Consider the following 18,102-nt stretch of genomic DNA (forward strand, 5'->3'; position numbering starts at 1 on the left):
ATGTCCCTTTGGGCAGTTGGGGTCAGCTGTCCTGGCTGTGCCCCCTCCCAGCTTCTTGTGCATCTCCAGCCTTCTCAGTCAGTAGAGCATGGGAAACTGAAAAGCCCTTGACTAGTGTAAGCATTACTTAGCAACAACTAAAACATCGGTGTGTTATCAACATTATTCTCATACTAAATCCAAAACACAGCACTGTACCCGCGACTAGGAAGAAAATTAACTCTATCCCTGCTGAAACCAGGACACTTACACAGGTGCACACCTGTAAATTTGTAATATTTGTTTTCTTTTTAGTAAACACAAAGAAAAGAGCAAGAATGAAAAAAAAGTCTAGTAATGTATCATAAGAGAAAATGGCTTGCTGTTAATAATAAGTGTTTTCCATTTCAAATAGAACTGTAGTTTATTCTGTTAGAATTAATAGTTACAGAATTTTATTCTTTCTTGTAATTTAGTCGTTACTCTATTTGTACTACTGGAACGGTACTGGAGAGTGACAGCATGACATCTTTCCATTACATTCTTGAAGATAGCAATGTGTAATATGGACTGTTCACTTACACAGACTGACAAAGCTTAAGCGTCGTTCAAACAAGAATGTTCTTTTGTACGTAAATGCAGCAAAAAGCATAAATGTGTCTGATGTGGATTAAAGTAGCAAAAACCTACTACTTGATTTTCTAATTAAGTGATAAAATAAAGTGTTGACATGCACAGAGGAATATACTCAAACAAATGATAGGCATATACCAAACAACCATTCCATTACTGTCCTTTGGAGAACTGCTTTAATAGTTTATTAATAATGTCAGTCATTGGAAACCAACAGACTGCTACAGACAGGCAGCAGAGGGAGTTCAGGTTTACTGCTACTTCTCGAAAGAGGATGCAGTACTTGGAGTTCCCCAAGGGAGGAGGAACATGAAAAGGCAGTTTCGAAACCAGTTCCATTTTTTATAAGTGTTACAGCAAACAGACTTTAAGGATATACACTTAGAATCTTGCAGAATCTGTCTCTGTGCAGAAAGATCTCCTACATGGCTGTAATGCTGAAGCTGTAATGTTGCGTATGCTACTCCTCCCAGGGAGCATGTGGTAGACATGTGGCTAAGAAGTTGCCATAGCAGAAGTCCCCCTGTCCTGGCCCACCCCACCTTCCCTGTGTGAGCTCCCTTCCCACGGTGGTGACTGCTCCACTGCCCCAGTTCAAGGTCTTCCAGGTTGGACCCCAACTCTTGATAAACAATCACATCTTTCACAGCACCACTTTGGAAAAAGAGGTTCCCAGTCTCTAATATGTTTGTCTTTGATCCTGGCTCACTACAAAACTTGCTTAGTAATTTTAAAAAACACAACTAGTAAGGTCAGAGCAAGTTAGCCTCCACCGTGTTAAACACGCCATTTTTCACCAAATGTGGATCCATTGAACATAGAGGCTTTCCCCCATCCATTTTGAGTTTGATGACTTTTCTGACAAGACTGGTGTGGCAACTTGGAAAGTCCTCTGCTGCTTTGGCTCCATTTTAGCTTTTTTACTAGCTGTGTGGCTTTGTTTCTACCAGAGGATAGAAAAGCCCTTTTCCATTCCACATCACCCCATTCATTATCTCCTTGGGTAAGCCTGCTTTCAGTTTTGACCAGCTCAGGGTAGGCACTTCAAGTCACACTCCATGTCACACTTCAGATAGGCCATTTAACTTTGTCTGAAGCTAAGTTGGTCCTTATCTCTGTATCATTGTGGTTACATCTTCAGTGAAAGAAACAGGGAGAGCAATTTATAGGCATAACTCCTCCAGCACTTCCGAACATTGCAAGGTTTTCTTTCTTAAGTCCCCACACCCACACGAGTTGCTATGCCATCCTCTTGTAGGAAGCAGCAGCATGTGACTTTTACCTGACACCTGCATAATCTAAATTTCCCTTCTCCTTTTTTCCTCTTCAGTTTTACAAAATTGAGGGGAAAATGGGAGTGAAACAGAATTTCTTTCAAACTCAGAAAAGGGAATATGGACCATCCACTCTATTTGAGCAGTTTTGCCCTGTTGTTCCGACAACAGAGTAAAACTCCTCCTAAACTAGTCTTCTAAAAGCAGGGGGAAAAAAGAATTTTTTTTCTGGGAAAAAGGACTATTTCTGCAAAATGAATCCCAGAGGAGAAACCAGCAGAAATTACTTTACCTGAACTGTGGTGAAAGAGACTTATCCATTTGGGTACAAAAGCTGGTGACATCAATGAAACACAAAAGAAAGCAGTTAATACATGCACAGTTTATCAAGTAACATAATAAGGTGGCTTCTTTCCCCAGCTGTTATCCAGCGATTATCAGTTTTCCAAAACATGAGTCTCAATTCTGCAAGGGATGAGGTGCTTTCTCAGAGCTCTGAGGTAGGAATAAAGCTTCCTTCCTACCCTGCCACTGAAATCAGGCCTCTGCACTGGGAAGTGACAAGATATGAGTGTTGCTGAATGATGAAACACAAAATAGTCATTTAGCACAAGGAGGAAGACAACAGACTGGTTCATGTTCCCTTCCAAAGGCATGGGCACTGGCATTACTGTGCTGAGGCCGGTGGAGGTGTATTTTTCAGAAAAGGCACTGACAGTGACTAACTCAGATTGACTTTGTCAATGTCAATATCAGCTCAAGTGCTGCGTTTATTGTCTCCCACCAGCTTTGCTCACCATCAGGCATCTACTAAGCACACGACTTAATTCAACACAGACCACAGACTGCAACAGACACATCTCAGTGGAAAACATCCAATGAATTTCAGTTTTATGAATTAATAATATTCCAGCAAAACCCAACCTGAGCACGAGGGGGAACATTATCCCCTCCCAGTGTGAAAATTCTGAGGCCATGTAAAAGAAGGAAGCGAAAAGGAGTTTTTTACCCTTTTCTTCTCCTTTTTTGTAAAATAGGCCTCCATAGGTGTGAAATGGAAGAGGAGAGTTCAGTGAAGGAACATGCCTTCTTCAACTCTATTTAATCCAGTCAATTTGACCGAAACAATGAAGATTACTCTTTATTGTCTCACCCTTAATAACAGATTTTGCTAATCCCCTTTCAGCAGGGAACTTCTTGCTATTTCAAAACACATCCTACTGCTGTGTTTCATTCTCTCCTATAATACCAATTTTGATGATTTGAAATCATCTAGCAAATGTACCTGCTTTTCTTTTTTTTATTGATCTGTCAGTTCTTCAAAGAATATATGGTGCTCCTTCTACAGCAAAGTCTGAGGAGGCAACTTTCAAGGAAAATTGTTTTAAAAGACCAAATAAAACTCTGTTGCATAAAAAATCTTTAAATCCAGCATCTTTACAGTTCATTACAAAGAAAAATACCTCCTGGGATGGTTTCCTTGCTTCTGGAGATGGTATAAAGGTCATCATATTTGCCAGTGTACAACATATCTGTGTTCCAAGAATTTGTCAATAGTTTTTTTGCATCCACTTATCAGAAGCACCTTCTCCAGAGATATTGAATTTTAAATAATGGAGGACAACAAGTGATTCACTTGGTTTGGATGGCTCAGAGTGGTCATTACCATCACAGTTGTATGTTCTGGGGTTTCATCTTCTCAGAAGGGAGATAGTATTAGGCTGATTGCATACAAAGAAGAGGCAATGTTTTTCTTCCCTATTTACCTTTTTCCCCCACACAAATAAAGCAGTCTGGGTTTGCTTCTGATTCTGTGGGGCTCATTTCACTAAAAAGTCCACATCTAGATTTTGTCATCACTTTCTCCCATTTAGTCTGGATGTGGATTCTAAGAGAGAATCTTCTCTCCTTTATTCTACCTTAGATACTAAGGTAGAATTCGCAGAGGACTTAGGGAAAGAGTATGAAGTGTAGGATGTAAGGATGAATTTTATGCTGTAATCTAACATGTGGTCTAATAGCTGGAAGTACCAATCCCAAGGGAGGAAACACAGAAAACTGAATTATTAATAAATAACAACTAAATAATAATATATTAAATGTTTGTTTTACCATACATATATACAGAGAAAGACACATCATAATTCTATCCTCTACTGATGAAACTGGGACAGCTCAGAGCTCAGGACTACACCCATGTCTGAAAATTGGACACAACCACACCCTGCCCCTGGGAAATGCCTCTTTCCTTTCCTTAATTCAGACTTGAGACTCCAAGACCCACTCCTTGCACAAAACTAATTCTTGTGTCCCCCGACCAGCACAACATGAGCCTGCACCTTCTCTCACCCTTGTCCAGTGAGGAGCATGCCAAGCTGACTGTCCCAGTGCAAGCACAGTCATTCCTTGTCTTACCCTTTAAGTACAGGATCCAAGAACCATCTGGAGGATGCGCGCACTCAGAAAAGAGGTATCGCACCCAAACATGCAAAGGAACAGGACTAACTGAGCAGGAGTGGCACTCAGCAACATCTGCCACCACTGTTAAGTGCTCGCAAGTACTAGATCAATGGACAGAGAGCAAGCACCTTCCTGGGCCAAAACCCTCTCTTCTCTATAACACACTGGTCCTTTTTCCTCATTTTCACACAGTCTTTGTCCATCCCAGCCAAGGTTTTAAATATACCAGTCTCTGCAGAACAAGAGTTAAATCTTCAGCTTACCACTCAGCGGTCTCCCCATGGTGCAATAAAATTAAAGCCAAATTGACCAAGAGACACCATCCTGTTTCAGGTCAGAAAAAATCAAATGCTTTGATTTCACAGTGTCAGTGTGTTGTGTTAGAATGCACCGTTTTGATTTTAAGCCAGTAAATCAACTAGTTAACACCATTCCAAAACATGGGGTTTCTCTTTTTTTTTTCCATTTGCCATTTCCAAGATCTAATATATAGTGTTATTAACAAACTAAAAATTCCATTTTTATCCAGAAGACAATATATAAAAAATAAACACTTTATTAATGAGGTAGGCATGTATCAATTATATAAATATTTAAATAAATACAGCAATTTAGAGTATCGGGAACTGAGGGCCTTTGAGTACTCAGACTGACACCATTTAGAGAGATCAGAGAGCCAATTCCTGGAGCTGTCTGAAGACAAGACCTTTAAGATCTGTTTCTCAGGTTGTGTTTTCCAAATTTTGCAGGACTCCAAATTATTACCCTGTAGAAGATTAGATCTATTGAGCCAGTTAAATTTTAATTAGGGAAACTAAATTAAAATGAGAAATCTGGATTCTCAGCATAATTGTAATCAGCCGTGCTTAAGAAAGGTACATTCAAACTAGAACTGCTGCAGAGCGTGGTCACTGGGATGATGAGGGAAAAGGAGATTTGTTTAGCCTAGCCTAACAGAGGCTACAATGATATGCATTAGCAGAACAGAAGGATGACAAATGAGTATAAAATGACCGTGACTAAATTTAGGGAGGAAAGAAAAAAAAGCCTATCACAAAGTAGAGTGCTATAGCAGAAAATATAGAGCTAATTAAATCTACCACATGGTAGACCGCAACAGCAGGAACTTTTGAATTAGTTTGCCTGCATCCAGAGACAATTCCTCCTCTTATTTTTCCTAAAGGTGATATCCACCTGGCAATCAGAAGGAACTCCTAAACCTGCAAATCTTCACCAAGTGGATTACGTGGGTGAAGGGCTTTTAGGCCTTATATACTCAGAATTTTTCTGTGCTCACAGGACGAGGAAACGCATTCAACATAATTGTTTGTGAGTTGATGTTGTATCATTCCTGAATTGTCTTTGGAAGATTTTGTTTAGGTAGGTGAGTTCATACAACCCTGAGACTGAGAAAAATTCCTTGGACAAAAGAAGCAGTCATGGGGAGTCATGTAAAAATCACAGAAGGAGATAATTTAGTTAAGCCTAATTTAGTTTCTGCTTCAGAACTCTTATGTCTGAGCGTGCTTTATGACTCTTCTGCTACTTAAATGTATGGTGTGCTACTATAAATATGACAGCATTTCAAAAAACGTTCATTTATGGCTGACTGCTTTAGTGGCTTAGTGAAAGTCAAGTGGATTACTTTTGCAATATGTTCCCCCCTATTAAGCCTTCTGTCCCAGCCTGACAAGAACCAAGAGTGTCCCAGAAGAGTGCACTCTAAACTGTAGTTTGGGGAAGCCACTAATGCTGCTGTGCTTGCTTTTATTAGCCATCTTCACTAGCTAACAATGTTGGCAAGGAACTTGGGTTTTGTTCTTGGCTGCAATTCTGTGACAAGTGTTTCCAATCTAAGGCATTAATTTTTGACCTGCTAAACCAGACGGATTCCCCTGGTGGCAAAAGGGGAAATTCAGAATGACATCTATGAAGCCTCATTTAGTTCTGTCCTAAATGTTGTCCAGACAGAAGTTAGGAAGGTCAAGAGAAATCCAGAAAGCAGAGAAGTGTATTATTTCCTCAGTTAAAATCTGTATGGTGAGTTCAACAGGCAGCAGTAAACCTTCCTCTGTGCTCTGATTTTAATCAAAGATTGTCAGTGATCCTAGTTTCAGAGGTAGTCTGGGGTCTAACTGGCTGCTTTTAAGGAGTGAATGTACCAACTGTGGCCCTCTGCTTTAGGCTTCAGGGCATTATGGATGAAGACAGTGGTAACACTGAGGTTTGCTACAAGCTTTTTAATCACCCTTGCACATACAGATACCACGGATCTTGCTAAGATATCACAGCCCCATGTGCAGGTTGACCTACAAGAGTTACATCAGTTTAGCTTCTCCCATAATAACTTCTCTGCTTCTGTCAACTTCCTTGGAAAGTTGGTAGCAGAAACTTGGAAATCACACAATAAATTTTTAGAACTGAAAGCAAAACTGGCACAGTCTCCAGTTGGGTTACAGCCCCAAAGAATTGATCCATCACCCAGACAGTGAAGAAACATCAGAAACCAGTCTCCAAGAGAGGCTTCTGTTAGCCAGATGCCCTTCCCAAGATTTAGGGACTGTTACCTCGTCTCTTTACAGCTCTGTAATGTTTTCCTGGTTTAGAGTCTCCCTCTCAGTTTGATGCCACTCACTGTTACAGTGAGTTAGTGCTTCTTATTAACTCTGTGTTGATTGATATGAGCTTTGTATAACCCATCACAGGATACAATTTATTTGTATAAGAATTACGGTAGAAATATATGAAGTAGTAAACAGAAAAGTAGCCATCTTATTCTTGGATGATTTTCATGGCCAAAGGCAAGATGAGAAGTGATAACAAACTCCCCAGTAAATGAGGATTCAGGGTTTCTCATCCTCTCTTTAGTGAATATTTTAGAAATGCATTTTGCTGCTGCCAAAAACTGCAGCATGTACTAAAATGTCTAGCTCTATTGCTGCAGAAAGTAGAGAATAAAATAGAAAATATCCCTAAAAATTTCCCATGCCATGACATGGTATTTCCATCTCACTCTGAGTCAGCATGTGTAGGTCTGCTGCAAGCAGTCAGACTTTTGGGGGCATTTCCATATCCATGCATATGGCTGCTAATAACATTCTAACCTCTGATTTCTTATTACATCATTCACCAACGTAGCAGGGCCTGTTGCAACAGGACAAGGAGGAATGGCTTTAAACTAAAGGGAGGTAGATTTAGACTAGATGTAAGGAAGAAATTTTTTACGCTGAGGGTGGTGAAACACTGGCACAGGTTGCCCAGAGAGGTGGTGGATGCCCCATCCCTGGAAACATTCAAGGTCAGGTTGGGCGGGGCTCTGAGCAACCTGACCTAGTTGAAGATGTCCCTGCCCATGGCAGGGGTGTTGGACTAGATGACCTTTAGAGGTCCCTTCCAACCCAAACTATTCTATGATTTTATAACTTAGTGTTAACACCCTGTTAACAAACTATAAGAGATTAATAGATCTTTTATTACCAATTATATTTCAGGATTGCTTTTCATATAAATGCCCTATTGCTAAGTGTATGTCATCTCATTGATTCTACTCCAATGTACTGAATGCAGTAGTTAAAAATGGCTAATAACTCACTCATGTAACATTACAGCTACATTTGGTACCTTTCTCTCCTCTGATTATAGACATACCAGCTCATTAAACACTAGTGTAAGAACGCTAGCAGAGCCCTTCCTTTTAACAAACTACCAGTGTGAAACTAGAGGCTAAGACCTTCTCTTTTAATGAATCAGTAGTACTGCCTTCATAATCGGGGGAGGCTAGGAAGAGATGGAAGGAGAGCACACAGTGTTTCAACCAGCATTTATAGCTACAGAGGTGGTGTTTTTTTCATGTCTGATTTCAAGCATTTTTTAAAATGTCCTCTTGTGCCCTTTTCTGGTTGCTTCTTTTATTAAAAATGTTGATGTTCGTTATCAGAAAGGTTGCTGTACTTTGTAGATGTCACATTGAACAGAATCACTCCATACAATCATTTAGAAACTGTATAGTACTACAGATATAATGGCAAACTAGTATAACTGGTAAACATGCATATACTAAATAATATAACATATGAGTATGTACAATGATACATCTTATAAGTCAGACTCCAATTTGGAACCATTAGAGGTTAGGGAGACATTTGTTTCTACAGAGAATATGACAGCATTTCTTGTGGTTGCCTTAATGAATAAAATCAGTCATTTTTTGCTCCCAGTCCAATTGCATACTAACTGTAAATTGTTTCACAGCTCTAATGGGTTTCCTTTCCTGAAGCTTCTAAGGGATAAAAAGGCTTTATCTTCACCCAGAATTGAGCCTGCAGCATCTGGAAGGTCATCTACACTTACCGTAGGAAACTTAGCCCTCCAGCTATTGACATGGAAGTCCTTCCTTTCTGGGTTTATCAGTGATCAGAAGGAAAAACAGATGCAGAACGAAACAGAGTGAAACACTTGTCCTTTAGATATTCCCTGGTGGAACTCCCTACCCGAAACATGGATCAGGTCACAGGGCCCCTCCTCCCTCTGCAAAAACACACAAGGAAACAGTCACCACAGAGACAGTTGTTTTAGAGAGTCCTCCCTAGGCACAGAGGACTCTCAATGAGCCTGTGCCCTCCCCTGTTCCACTTGCTCGTGGTTTCTCTTTTCCTTTTCCCTCCCTTAATTCTGATTTTCTTACTGGTATGTTGGGGTAAAACTGCTTGATCTCACCACAGCTCATTAACCCTGTGTTTACCAGTAGCATGTCTGCATAACTGTTCACATGGCACCATTGAAAGGTATAAGAAACATTTCAGCAGAAATATATGCTGTAGCAATATAATAGTGCCCATCTGACTCTTGGCTGATTTTCATGGCCAAAGGCAAGATGAGAAGTAATAACTAATTCTACAGTAGATGAGGATTTAAGGTTTCTCATCTTTTCTTTGCTGAATATTTAGATAAAATGCATTTTATAGCTGCCAAAAAAATTATAGCACATACCACAATTTGCAGTTCCATTACCCATGATAAATTAATACAGTATGACAAAGTGATTCAACAGACTTGCTCTGTTATTATTACCTGTTTCAGAACTCCCAAATAAAATCAGTCAGCTGCAATGTATGCTGTGTCTCCCAGAGCTCCATTAGTTCTCTTGGTACCTTAAACACAAGTAACTGCTGGAAAGGGAAAGGTTATATTAATGCCTCTAAATATCGTACCAAATAATTAAATTGTCTAAAACAGAGGTAACAAACTTATTTTAGGACTTTCCCTACACTAGCAATTTGGTAATATTAGTAGTTAATAAGACACATATCCTCAAGGGCTATTAAATTACTTTACAAATGACAGTCCAGGAACTAGCATTATTTGCATTTTAAACTGAGGAAATTGAGGAATAGAAATGCTATTAGACCAAACATAAATGGTGAATCGCATATAAGACATAAAAAACCAGAAATGGTGACACAGATTCATTTAACAGCACTTAACTGGGTCGAGCTAGAAGTATAGTCACACCACATTCCCTTCGTTGAGATAGAGAGTAGCCCAGTAAATACAATTTTGCCATTATTGACAAAAGGCCACAGGCTTTTTATTGTCCTTACAGTGCTGGGTCTGAGGACTTGCTAGGGCTTGTCTGGGCATGGCTTAGTCACGATATCAATGGTCTAGGAGTGAGGTAACTATTGTCAAAATTTGCTTTATCTTAGTTTTAGTTCATAATGTTCACAAGTAGTTATTGAGCAGGAGTCCATAATGTTCATAAGTAGTTATTCTATGTGGATTGAACAATCTAGGACTCTAGAGCAAAAACTGGAAAGATGATCTGAGGTCCCAGACTGTAAATACCAATGACAATGGTCAACAACCGGTCACTATACCAGTGCAGCCTCACGAGTAATGTGACACCAGTTATAAAGAAAAAAGCAAACAGAAAAACGGAATAATCTGGAAACAATTAAAATAAGCAACATATAAGAACTCTGTGTGAAGAAAACATGTAAAAATAAATCCAAGCAGATGCAAAACTGAGGAAGAAACCCGTATCATGAACATTACACTCCATCTGACAAAGACCTCAGGAGTCTGATGACTTGTTATAGACCTCACTTCTCCATTCTTTTTCTGAAGTACTGAAGGGTCAACCTTGGACCCAGAGGGACAGTGAAAGGGTGAGCACAACACCAGTGAACCCAGGGGAGATACTAGGAAGGCTTAGTATAAAAATGTTAAGAATACTATTGATGAAGATTCTCTGTGTTAGTTCGGACTATTAGACTGTTAAAACATTAACTGGGCTAGCAATAAATTCTTAGCTCTATATATATGATGTTAATGCCTTTTCCTCATAACTGAATTTTGAGCATAGTGAGACAGAGAGCCTGGTCAGATCCTGAGGCACGTGGACTGCCATAAGCTACGTGGTCCTCTCTTAACCCTTCAATTCCGTTCCCAGAGAGAAACACTGTAAGGCCTCCAGGAGCTCATACATTCCCTGCCAGCAATAATACCCCTATTTACAGACTCAGTTATAAATTCTTACTCTACAGTTAGAGGAAATTACACTGCTTTCAACATATAATAATTATGGTACATTTGAATGCAAAACTCATTTTCTAATATGAATTATCAATAAATAATATCCATTTTCAGAAGGAGGAGCTGAACTCCTGCTCAATTTCAAAGATAATAATCTGTGAATTGCAAATAACACTTTTCCACAAAAGGGATTTCATCCTTCCTGATAATGGCTCTACTGCTTTCAGTCTTAAAATATATGGTATTGTTGCATTCTGCCCACTCTGGAATGGTTGCATTTCAATAAGAGGTGAAATAACATTCTTCCTATTATGTATGCCAAAAAAACTACCATGTAAATAGAATGTCATTTTTATTATTAGTCCCTTTCCAGACCATTCTTCATAATGCAGAGTTAGCACTTTTCAGCTGACTATCACATTGTAGAATATCCTCTTTCTCTCATATGTTTGGTATCACAAAATACCATGGCAGATTAATCCTGTTCAGTAGCATGATGCTCCAGCAGGAACACTGAATAAAAGAACACCCCAGCTTTTTCAAAACCATAGTTCCTGCAACAGTAGCTTTCATTTCTTTAGAATTCATGATTTCTCAGTAAGCAAGAGTAAGAGTAGGAAATTATTGACAATGAGCCTGAAACAAAAGCAGACTCAAATAAACTCAGTATTTGGTAAGTAAAGTCCTGGACAAGGGAATAATGGGGAAAATTATTTTTGGGACTGCAACCAGTGCAAAACCAAACAATACTGAAGTTAAACAATTCCAAAAAGGAAATGCAGTAAGATTAATTTGGGCTCACAGGGAGCTCTCTGAGGATTTTAGAAACAAAAAAGGATTGTCCAAAAAGTATAAACAGGGAAGAATTTCTTAGAGTTATTAAGAAAGTAGTACAGAAGCACAAACAGACAAAACCAGGAGCGAATAAGTGTAAATGTGTAAAATCCAGCAATGGATAATAAGCTAGCAAAGGATAGTTAAAAAAAAAAAGACAATATATAAAAACATTAGAGGGCATGGCAGAGTAAAATGTCTTGAGCTTTATAGAGAAGGTAAGCTATTAACAGATGACATAGTAAAGGCAGAAATGTCCCAGGGTTTTTCACTTTCTTTTTCACAAAAAGTTTAATAGTGATCAGATGCTTCACAAGATTGCTGTTAACAACAAAGGGATGTGAACATAGGCCAGACTAGAATAAGAATACATCAGAGAATATTTGGGTATTCAGGAAAGTTATATATATTCAAGTTGCAAGTCTTGAGAAATTTATTGTAGAGCAAAGCAATCTTTGAATTGTTAGTGATTATCTTCTATACTGCATGGAGAATAGATGAAATCTGAAAGGGATGGAGAAGGATGAATATTGATCTTACCTTTAAGAAAAGGAAAAACAAACACCTGGGGAATTAAAGATCAGTAAACATAACTTTGTTATGCAGAATTATACTGAAGCAAATGATTAAATAATCAATTTATGAGCTCCTAAAAACAATGAAGTAACATTAAGCATCCACTATTCATTTCTTGAGACAAAACCTTTTCAGTGACTAACCTGTTTGCCTTTCCTGGCTGTCTCTCCCTCAGTAAACAGAGAAGAAGCACAAGCCGAGCTGTGTATGGAACTAGGGAATGTTTTTGGCACACTCACTCTCAGGAGGAAAAGCAGGACAAAATGGTCTGCCATGACATCACCCCAGCCACTGAAAGAGTTAATGAGAATGATCAGTGTCTGGCATTTTGGTTCTGCCTGAACACAGATGCATAGCAGGTAAAAGAGCCATTTTTAAGGCAATTATCACTACGTTGCATCACACTGGAAGATCGTATTAGGTGGGGACGACATAAGGCTGCACTACGTATAATTCTAGTCAGTGTTTTCATGGACAATACGAATAGTGGAAAAGCTCCTTATAACATTTGTGGATAATTGAGCTGGGAGGGGTTGCAAGCACTTTGGAGAGTAGGTTTAGAATTCAAAATAATCTTGATAAATTGGTGAAATGGGCTGAGATCAGTATGACAAAATTCAATAACAACACCTGTGAAGTACTACAGAAAACTCAAGTGCATACATATAACATGGGAAACAAGTGACTAGGTAGCTACACCGCAAAAAAGGACCTGGGGTATATAAGGACTCAAAACTGGATACAAGTCAACAGTGTGCTGCTGTTGCAAAGAAGGTAAATATTCTGGGATGTATTAATAGGAGGATGGCATATAAGAAACAGAAGGCAACCATCCTGCTGTACAAGGCACTAGAGTGGCATCCACTGGAGTCGTTTTCAGCAGCACACTTTCAGAAAGATGCAAATAAGCCAAAGAAAATGCAGGAGACAGCAATAGCAATGAAATGGTTTAGAAAACACAAACTGTAAAAAGAGGTTGAAAGAACAGAGTATTTTTATGCTGGAAAAGTCAAAAGGGAAGGCAAGATCCAATCCATCATTGCCACTCCATGGTCTGTCACAATCTTCATGGCTCAGCTGACTCCTCCTGAGTATGTCTCTTTTCCTTGTCAGTTGGGGGGAAAAAAAAAAATCTAGACTAAATTCTTCCATATTACCAGCAATCCAATAGTTGGGTGAATTAAAACTGATACAGCCTAGTTACTTTGACAAGCCAATTGTCCCATCTTTAGACTTCCCCACCTAAATCCTGATTTCTTTCAGCTTTTCTTAATAATCCTGTGCCTGTAGTATGTAAATTAATCTGCCTTTGAAAAAGCACAACTAGACATTACCGACTAGATTTATTTCAGTGCATGATTTATTAGTTGGGACATTTATGAGCATAAATTGATCTGTCATTTTTAGGACCAGATACTTGATAATATGCATAATCCTTAAAATATGCAAGATAAAAATAAAAATACAGCCTGTTATCAGGAAACCATTCTAAAACAGCCCCAAAATCATATCAATTGAAATGACATTTCTCAGCTGATTTCCGCTTCTTTGATGCTACCTTGCTCCCATAGTACCATAAACAAATTATGCGTTTTCACAGAAGAAACTTAGCTCATTTGTGACACTTGAGCACAGACTTGAGGTACATGGTAATAACCCTTACTTCTTATCAATTGGCTCAGTAAGTAAAGAATTTCAGCCGGAAGATCATACTCCCTTGTTTACATGGGAAGATGAAGCTGGAGGAATGGTACCACATTACATCATCCTGTATGCCATGACCTAGATGTAGAATTGAACCTTTATTTGAGTACGGAGAATGTCAAAAGGAACCTTCACTTTCTTGTTCAGGTAAGAATCAAATAAATGTCGGAAAATTTGCAGACCAAACCCCACTAGACATGGACAACCTACAAAACTGACCGTTCAGTCAGATAACGGTGTTTCTCTTCAGAGACTTTAGGGTAAGCTTGTATTTCCTCTTCAGTTTTGGTTTTCCATTGCTGGAGAGAGCGTCTCCAGATTTCACAGCATATTTCCCTTGCAGACAAGTCTTCTTTCTACCTTCCCGACATCTGACTAGGACAGAGTGGTGACCCACTAAAACACAGGAATAAGAACTGGAAAGTTACTTAGGAGTTTTAGCAGTGAATTTTGTTTTTCTAGTATTTTTTGTTTCCTCTTTGGGCTGCAATCTGACATGACAGCACAAGGTCTTAATTATTTGCTAAGGAATCACAGATAGATGGATAGATAAATAGAAAGAGAAAAGCAATAAGGTAATTGCTTCTAATGGGGGGGGCGGGAGTGGTGGTAAAGAAGGCAGAGATTATAAATGCTCCTAAATCAGACTGTTTCTTTTCTTATATCAGAGATTCTCCTATTCATAGTTGCCAATGCAGCAAGCTCCAAGCTTTATGGAATTTGAAACATATCATCACAATGAAGGAGTGAGAAAGCTCTTGAAACTATACAGTGTTATCAGCTCCCAAGCTTAAAGCCCAGAAGAAAAGGGAGAATGTTAGGAGAAATCAGGCTGGATCTGGCAGCCTGAGGGAGGTGAGGCTGCTGCAGCTCCACAGCCTGGGTCCAGCCGGTAACGAGGCTGAGCATGGACTCCCAGTAGGCACACACAGAGCACATGTGTGCACCGCGTATATACAGATATATGCAGCTGGCCACGCAGATAACATGCACAGCACTCACAAAAACACAGGCAGCACCAGCGGCCTCATCCTGTTGCCCTCTCTGGCTGAGCAGAATGGAAGACCACTAGTGAGAATGTATATATCTCTCTCCATATATATGTATATATGTGTGTATATATATATGATATACATATATATACGTATATACATATATATACAGAGAGAGAGAGAGAGAGAGAGAGAGAGAGATACAGATGTGCAATGTGGACCCCTCCAACACGTGGGCTCAGACACCCATTCTGACCAGTAACTGGCCCCTGGATCCCCCAGTCTCCCCAGCTGCTGGCACCTGGGTACAGATGAGTCCCTGAGGCCACAGTCCCACTCCATCTGCTGGAACATAGCCACTCACACAGACACACACGCGCACACACACACAATCTGACCAGGTCTCCCATGGTCCCCAGCAGCCAACCCTGCTGTGGTCTCACCCTCTGTGCTCCTTTTTGGGTGTGCAGACTAGCTTTTACCACATAACCTAACAGAGAGAAGGCAGTCAGTGACTGGGAACCACCTGCAGAGATGGGAAGGATTAGGCAGGAGAGAAGACCGTTCAAGATTATAAAAGAAGGAAGGGAAATCTGCAGAAAATTGAGGCAAATTCTGAACTGATGTGAGAGGGTTCTTCAATAAAAGCAGAAGAATACACATGAAGATTTATGGACTTGGTTTGGTTTTGAAAAGAGAGAAAACATGTATCCCGCTGAGAACAGTTATGGATTGAGTACATGCTTGTTTGCTACTGCTGTATCACAAAGCTGTCAAAACTGCAAATGCAACAATGTGCAATACCATGGACACATTATTTTTTTAATAAAAGTTTGCCAAAACACACAGTGGGCAGAAGCTCAAACTAGTGTTTGGGAATATTACTTACTCATCCCAGTTACTTACCCAAATATTTGATTGGGATTGGCAAAACAACATAAGGAAAAATAAAATTCTCAACCATGACTTGAAAAGAAACCGTGGGACTGTGATATTTATACAACACAGGAGGTGCCCTACAGTTCACAACAAAGAAAGCCTGCCAGATGTTCACCAATTTATGCATGCTTCATGCCATGACCTTTCACAGCATTTTGTATGTAATGGAAGAGAAGCCTGCACAAGAGGAAGGCAAACAAAAGGAAAGAGTTATAGAAATGGATGTTTTGAGCAATAGAATAGGGAAAAGATGTCAAGTCCATTTTGTCAGAAACTTTCTCTATACTAATCTTTCCTGCATAAAGATAGAATAACAACCCTTTTTTCTAATTAGACTTCTTACGAAAATACCAGTGAAAGGTTTATTTTAAAAGTTGTGCAGTCTCCATCCTTGGAGATTTTTAACCCTACTCTGGATGAAGACCTGAATAACCTGGTCTGATCTCAGAGATGACCATGCTTTGTGTTGGAGGTTACACTTGAGACCTTCTGAGGTTTCTTCCAGCCTGAATTGTCCTGTCATTCTGTGATCCTAAAAAACTTTGTACGTCAGCAAGTTCATCTGCATATCTGAAAGCAGCCAAGGCGGCAGGCAGATTCTGAAAAGTTTGTAAACATATCTACGGATGTCTCTTCCGCAGGCTATCAGTTGCAACTGTGGGTAGATGCATGGTGTAGAAGTTTGGGGTGTTTTTACCTCAAGAACTTTTGAGCTCAAACCAAAGTGTCCATTGAGCCTGAACGCAAATTATCTTAGAATGTAATTTTTGTGACATCTGTCAGTATAAATGTCATCAAGCTATGACACAGGAAGAGGGTGAGTTTCAGGGAGGAGCCACCCACTCAGAGGAGCTGTCAGCCTCTTTAGCCTGCAGGGGTGAGGCAACAGATCTTGGACCTGTACCAACAGCTCCTCTCTTGACAATTGTCTATGAGCAGACTCTTGAAGTACTTCCTTTTCTAGGTTGCCGTAACAGTGTTGCTGCAAAGTTCATGTTTGCATTATTTTTTTCAATTCATTGTGACCTTCTGGGACGGACTCTTCTGTCTGCTAAACCTACTTTCCACTGTTCAAGCAGCATGAAGGGTATCACTGATAACTGGCAAGAATTATGCCTATGCCAAGGAGCTTTCCATTGGCAGAAAGATGGTGAAGGTGGAATTGCCACCTCCCATGGCATCCTATTTAATGTAATGGATAAGAACAGTGTAACGGTGCTGAAACAGTGCTGAAACAGTGCATAAAGTCAGCTGATAAATATAAACTGGGGGAAGCAAAAATGAAAAGCTGTAAACATCTCCTCACTGCACCTGAGTAAAGCTCTGATGTAGCTAAAACTCTGCTTCTGCTGTCCCTGTTTAATTTGGTTAGCTCATACTGCTTGTGAATGGTTCATATTTTTATTTCAAGTTCCTTCAGTCCTACCTTAAAATTTTCTACAAATGTGGAAGAGAATGTAAAAGATACACAATAATGCAAGAATTGGGAGTAGTCAGAACAATTACTGACAAAACGATGTCCCTTCCATAAGTATAGCATTAGATTATTGACAACAACAACAAGACTTACTATGTACCAGATTCTGATTTCCATTCAGGCGAGAAATTGATGCCCTTTAAAAGCAGTCATTCATAACACTGGGGAAAATTCTCACTATGCTGAACATGCAGCAGCTGGTGGGATGCTCAAATGTCATGCTTTCTCTGTGAGGACATGAAACTATTGAAGAGTAAATATGTTAAAAGTAAAATATTGTTAAGGAGAGTTTGGTGGCGTGGGAGATTTACACTTCCTACAGTGTTCCTGACAACAAGGTTGTTCTTTCCATTTAAATTATGTCCATGGCAATTAAGAGCTACAAAGTGGTTGACAAAGCATTTGTTACTGGTGGACATATACGAACCAAGAAAGGATAAATAAAGTACCTTACTTGGAAAGTCATATAAAAGTTGTGTATAGACTCTTTCTTATCTTATGAGTTGTCATCTCAATAAGATGGTTATAATGACACAGAACTTTCTTACAATGGTATGGAATGTCATTATGTTTGCCTGTCAATGTGTGATTCTTATTTCCCTTCTGCCAAGAAAGTATATTAAATATTACTACATACAGAAGAGTTTTGCAAAGACAAATACAGAATAGGGAGTTTAAAATATTAGCAGATGCACATATG

This window comes from Aptenodytes forsteri, unplaced genomic scaffold, assembly GCF_000699145.1.
Source record: "Aptenodytes forsteri isolate BGI_AS27 unplaced genomic scaffold, ASM69914v1 Scaffold4, whole genome shotgun sequence".
Classification (NCBI taxonomy): domain Eukaryota; kingdom Metazoa; phylum Chordata; class Aves; order Sphenisciformes; family Spheniscidae; genus Aptenodytes; species Aptenodytes forsteri.